Here is a 6,637-nt window from a genome sequence, read left to right on the forward strand (position 1 = left end):
ATCCTCCAGATCATTAATGAAGATACTGAACAAACCCAGCCCCAGGACCGAGCCTTGGGGCACTCCGCTTGATACCGGCTGCCAACTAGACATGGAGCCATTGATCACTACCCGTGGAGCCCAACAATCTATCCAGCTTTCTATCCACCTTATAGTCCATTCATCCAGCCCATACTTCTTTAACTTGCTGGCAAGAATACTGTGGGAGACAGTGTCAAAAGCTTTGCTAAAGTCAAGGAACAACATGTCCACCGCTTTCCCCTCATCCACAGAGCCAGTTATCTCGTCATAGAAGGCAATTAGATTAGTCAGGCATGACTTGCCCTTGGTGAATCCATGCTGACTGTTCCTGATCACTTTCCTCTCCTCTAAGTGCTTCAGAATTGATTCCTTGAGGACCTGCTCCATGATTTTTCCAGGGACTGAGGTGAGGCTGACTGGCCTGTAGTTCCCAGGATCCTCCTCCTTCCCTTTTTTAAAGATGGGCACTACATTAGCCTTTTTCCAGTCATCTGGGACCTTCCCCGATCACCATGAGTTTTCAAAGATAATGGCCAAACTCTGCAATCACATCCGCCAACTCCTTGTGAAGGGGATATACACACCCCACTGGAGTGCCCAATCAACCCTGTCACTCCTGAAGCAAGAGAGAGCCCAGCTCAGTGGCTGGGAAGGACAGAAAAGTGGCTGGGGCCAGGAACTGGGACACTGCTGCCAATCAGGGCCTCCCCGGGAAGAGTTTACACTTTGCGGTGCTGGTTTTGGGGTCCCAGAAGGGGTGGAGTTGCTATGTGAGCTAGCCAGAGGCACTCACCTCAGCCCAGAAGGTGAGGAGGAGGCTGGGCGAACCGGTGGATAAGCAGGAGAGAATCAGAGGCAAAGCCACGGCTGCACCATATCACGCCATAAGGGGCGGGTGACAGGAGGGCAGGGGGGCACACTGTGGTTTTTAAAGGGATCGCTTTAAGCAATGGCGGGTCATTGGGCTTGTAAGCAGGGGACGGGCCTGCTGTCGTGGGGAATTCTCCCGGCTTCAGTACTACCCTGCTGGAATTGAATGGCGAAAGGATCCGAGCCCCTTCCCCAACTCCCGTTACCTGGATGCCTGCCTGACCTCGAGAGCTCCTCCCCTGTGGCAGAGTTCTTGTAACCCCCATAAGGCTGTGCCCAGCATCCCTGGTGAGTTTAACTCCAGTCTTGGCATGGGTCACTCAGGACAAAGGCTAGGTTATCCCTGCTCAAGGGTACTCTCGCCTCAAAAGCCGCGTCCCTGGCTCAGTGATCACACCACTGAGTTCAAACCACCTACAACTTATTAAAGAGCAATTGACTGCCTCTGCCTGCCAGCTGCTGGGATGGACGACACGGGATGGATCGCTCAGTAATTGCCTGGCTCTGTTCATTCCCTCTAAAGCATCTGGCACTGGCCACTGTTGGAAGACAGGACACTGGGCTAGATGGACCATTGGTGTGACCCATGGTGGCCGTTCTTATGTCTGTAACTGCAGACTAATAAGGGATGAGTGGGAAAGGTTAAAGGACCAAGGAACCCATGTGATGGGCTCAGGGAACCCATGTGATGGGCCCAGGGAACACCATGAACATCTAGAACTCAAGTAAATTCACAGCCTATTTCTTACAAGTCCAGGCTTTCTTCCCAGGCCCTGGCCGTGTTGCGATGATACTGCAGGGAAGAGACCTGCTCTGGTGTCAGCACCCTTCTTCCCCGTATAGGCCTTCCTGTGCGGGTCACGACCCCCCTACCAGTCCAGCCTTCAAAGCGGTCTTGTCTCGCTGGCTCCGTCCGGGCCCTCTCTGCCCAGGCCCCCGCCTTGTTCTCCCAGCCGCTCACCGTGCTCGGCTCCAGGTTACTTGTGGCACGGGAGGGCGTGCGCTCTCCCGGTTATGGCCCTCTATCGGCGCGGCTGGTCGCTGCTCCAGCTCCCTGACTCCGGACTGCTGCTGGCTCAGCCTCTACCCTGGCAGCCCCAGCCCTTGACTCCCTCATTGGCCCACCCGCCCTGGCAACCCCGCTGACTTGGAGCGCTGGCCTCTTCCCGTTGCCCCGGGGGCCCTGTCTGCTCCAGGTCCAGACACCTCTTTGGCCCTTCTCCTTTCCGCTGGCAGCCAACCAAAAGAAACACTAAGCGTCAGCAAGGGGCTGACAGCCCCCTTACATTCTAATTAACCCTAATCGGGTCCTTACCAGGCAGGGCCTGCAGTATCACCACCTCCCAGCACCTCACACCGCATGCCTGCCCCCAAAAGCTGGTCGCGGGCTCTCGCTTCACACCGAGGGAGCTAGAAACGTAAATGAAAGCCGAGGTTCTCCTGGAACCACATGACTCCAGGAGCTGGGGAGCTAAGGGAAAACCCAGCAACATAGTGTGAAACATACGATAAAACCAGGAGAGCTTGCAGCCCTGGGCCGGATCGCTCAGAGCAGTGGCCTACTTTGGCGCTACTCGGCTTGTGGACGTACGCCCGGCGCAGTGCGTAGCGGAGTGTGTCGGTCGCTTCCCCCCTCCGCCGAACGCTTCCCAGCTGCCAATCAGAGTTAGCCGGCCCGTTTGAACAGGTTTATTACAATCATCACCACGTCACTGGTTCATTGACAGCTCGTCAGCGGAGAAAACTGGCCGAGGCCTCATTTGCTTATTGCTAATTATCTCAACCTTCGTAATCCCTCTGACTTCAATCTCCAAAATCGAAGGTTTGCCCTAACCAGTGTTTAAAATATCAAGGCAGGGGGCGTGTGGTGGAGAAAGGGAGCAGGGCTGCTGCTGACAGTATTTAGAGGAGAGACGGGTAGGGTGATACAAAGGGTTAACTCCAAAGGCAATACGGGCCAGCACACACGCACCCAGCTATGGACACGTTGGGGCGCAAGGCCCGAGTCTAAGCGGACCTGCCCAGACCCTCAGTTTGCAACATGTTCTCCAATTTTTTCCCTTTAATTTTTTTAGTGAATTTGAGGCTGAGTGAAACGATGGTGTTTTGGGGGCCCTGGCGTGGTGAAAAGGGGGTGTATACGATTTTCCCCTGCACAGCTCTGCTGACGTGCCCCAATCTCAACTTGCACCTCCTTCCGCTCCCCTGACACACGGCTCCACCAATGCCCCTCAGTCCTGACCTGCCGCCCCCCACTCCTATTCCAGCCCTGGTTCCCCATCACCCCACACAAAGGGTCTTCAGCCCCAGCCCACCCATCCCTCCCGCTCCAGTCCTGGGCCCCCCCCCTTCCATACAGCTCTCCTGATGCCCCTCAGTCCTGCCCTATAATACCTTCTGCTGGCCTAGCCCTGGCCCCTCCCACACATCCATAGAATTATAGAATAACAGAGTTGGAAGGGACCACTGGAGGCCATCTACTCCAACCCCCTGCCCAGAGCAGGACCAATCCCAACTAAATCATCCCAGCCAGGGCTTTGTCAAGCCTGACCTTAAAAACTTCTAAGGAAGGGGATTCCACCACCTCCCCAGGTAACGCATTCCAGTGTTTCACCACCCTCCTAGTGAAGAAGTTTTTCCTAATATCCAACCTAAAACTCCCCCACTGCAACTTGAGACCATTACTCCTCGTTCTGTCATCTGCTATCACTGAGAATAGTCTAGATCCATCCTCTTTCAGGTAGTTAAAAGCAGCTATCAAATCCCCGCTCATTCTTCTCTTCCGTAGACTAAACAATCCCAGTTCCCTCAGCCTCTCCTCATAAGTCATGTGTTCCAGTCCCCTAATCATTTTTGTTGCCCTTCGCTGGACTCTCTCCAATTTCTCCACATCCTTCTTGTAGTGTGGGGCCCAAAACTTGTAGTGTGGGGCCCAAAACAGTACTCCAGATGAGGCCTCACCAATGTCGAATAGAGGGGAACGATCACGTCCCTCGATCTGCTGGCAATGCCCCTACTTATACACCCCAAAATGCCATTGGCCTTCTTGGCAACAAGGGCACACTGTTGACTCATATCCAGCTTCTCATCCACTGTCACCCGTAGGTCCTTCTCTGCAGAACTGCTGCCTAGCCATTCGGTCCCTAGTCTGTAGTGGTGCATGGGATTCTTCCATCCTAAGTGCAGGACTCTGCACTTGTTCTTGTTGAACCTCATCAGATTTCTTTTGGCCCAATCCTCCAATTTGTCTAGGTCCCTCTGTATCCTATCCCTACCCTCCAGCGTATCTACCACTCCTCCCAGTTTAGTGTCATCTGCAAACTTGCTGAGGGTGCAATCCACGCCATCCTCCAGATCATTTCTGAAGATATTGAACAAAACCGGCCCCAGGACTGACCCTTGGGGCACTCCACTAGATACCGGCTGCCAACTAGACATGGAGCCATTGATCACCACCCGTTGAGCCCGACAATCTAGCCAACTTTCTACCCACCTTATAGTCCATTCATCCAGCCCATACTTCTTTAACTTCCTGGCAAGAATACTGTGGGAGACAGTGTCAAAAGCTTTGCTAAAGTCAAGGAACAACACGTCCACTGCTTTCCCCTCATCCACAGAGCCAGTTATCTCGTCATAGAAGGCAATTAGATTAGTCAGACATGACTTGCCCTTGGTGAATCCATGCTGACTGTTCCTGATCACTTTCCTCTCGTCTAAGTGCTTCAGAATTGACGCACTCGCACAGAATCCACTCGCGCAGCCCTTCCAGACCTGTGGCCGGGGTGGGGGGCTAGAAATACTGGTACCCCATTTAAAAAGAAAAAAGTCACCATGGGGCAGGGGACGGAAGGAGTTTCTGAGACAGGTTTTAGGTTCCTAGGACAAAGCTGCACCAATGGTGATGAGCCAAGAGGGCCGCAGCTGCAAGCCCATGCCCTGGGTGTCCCTAACCCTCGGTGCGGAGCGCATGCAGCACTGGGGTTCTGCACTAGCCACGCCCTGGGCGCTACCGGCCCTGGAGTCACTGGAGCGCGCAGAGCTGCAGGCAGGACTCCGGCCAGGCTGCTCTGAGGAGCTGTGACCCAGGCAGCCCCCGGGCCACACAGGGTTGGCACGTCGCCGTTTTGGCCTCCGGGGCCTTTCCTCACATCACCATCTCCAGCGATTAGTTCGTAGCCCCCCCCTCAGCCGCCACCTGTCGCGACCCAACCTGCTGCCCAACGGGAGACCCCAACAGCTTGGTTTCTAGACCCCCCCCTCAGGACCCCATTCCCCATGCTGCGAAGTCAGTGCCTCAAATTCTGTCCCAGAGAGCCAGGTGTGAGCACGCTGCCCAGGGCTGCTGCCCTCCAAGGAGGAAGGGATCTGGACCCTGGGCCTATCTGGAGCACCCGGATCCCATTATTGTTAATACGTAAGCAAGTCTGAGTGGACTCTCCCCTGCCCTCTATCGAGGAACGGGGGGAAAGATCTCAGGAGCAGACCGTATTACCACAGACCCCCCTCCTCTGCCTCCCTGATCACCACAGACCTGCTTTGCTAAAATGATCAATTTCGCCTATTTCGGATTGAAATTCACCTTTGCATTGAATGCAGGGGTAATGAAACCTTATCATTACTGTAGGAGTAAAGGGCAGCCGAACCATACCCCTACGTTTAACCTCACTTGCTAAGTGGGGGCAGATGTTCCTCCCAGGGGGTGTGGGCTCCTGGACCCTCCCCACTTCAGCTTTTAAAGACAGAGCCGTTTGGACTCAACTGAAAGTCCATGTTTCTGGCTGGTGATGACAAGCCCTGAAGTCCCGGATGAGCGGGTCGAGGGGCTGAGCCTGAGACAGAGCAGGGGGACAGCGTTGCGGTGAAAGCCAACGCCCAGGCTGCAGGAGCAGCGAGGTTCCCCACTGCCCAGCGGGAGCCCTAAAAGCTGGGCGAGGTGGCGCAGCCTCCGAACACGGCACTTCAGAGGCAGCAGCAGGAGTGGAGGAAGCTCCCTCAAAGTGAGGGGGCCACCGGTGCTCGAACTGTGGCCCCAGCCCACCCTTTCCCCTAAGGCCCTGCCGTCACGCTGTCCCTGCCCCCGAGGCCCCACCGCCACACTGCCTCTTCCCCCCAAGGCCCCGCCTTCCGCTTGCTCCTCTCTGCCCCCTCCCCCCATCACTCGCCCTTACGGCTAGTAAAAGCAGGAAGGCATAGCCCTCCCACTTTGAAAAGCGATGGGGACATGACCCCCCGGCCACCCCTCCCCGTTCCGGTGCCCCGGGCGGCTAGGTGAACAGTGGCAAAGGTGGGAGCGAGTGGCGACAGAGTGAGACTGTGGGCAGCAGGGGGCGGCCTTGGGGTGGGAGGCAAATCCACCTAAACCCCCTCCTCCATTCACGTGTCCGGCCTCATGCCCAAGCTCACCAGTCCCACCTCCAGCGAAAGCCGTCAGCCAGCCATCCTGAGCGCCAATGAGCTGGCCAAGCACCGCCCCGTTTCCACACGCCCGTACACTGGGAGGGGGTGGTGACTAACCCCCAGCGCCCCGTGACCCCGGCCCACAGCTCAGACCCTCCTCGGCCAGGCACAGCGACAACCCCATTGATGGGTTTTCTCCCTGTTGGTCTGGGCAGCCTCCTTGCACACAGCCATGGATGTCTCCGCACCACTGCTCAATGGCAGGTGCTGACTTGCAGACGATGTCCAGCGGGGGCGTGCTGGGCTGGCCCCACCCCTTCCTCTTCAACAGCCTCTGAACACAGGGCAC

This window comes from Chelonia mydas, chromosome 8, assembly GCF_015237465.2.
Source record: "Chelonia mydas isolate rCheMyd1 chromosome 8, rCheMyd1.pri.v2, whole genome shotgun sequence".
Taxonomy (NCBI): Eukaryota; Metazoa; Chordata; order Testudines; family Cheloniidae; genus Chelonia; species Chelonia mydas.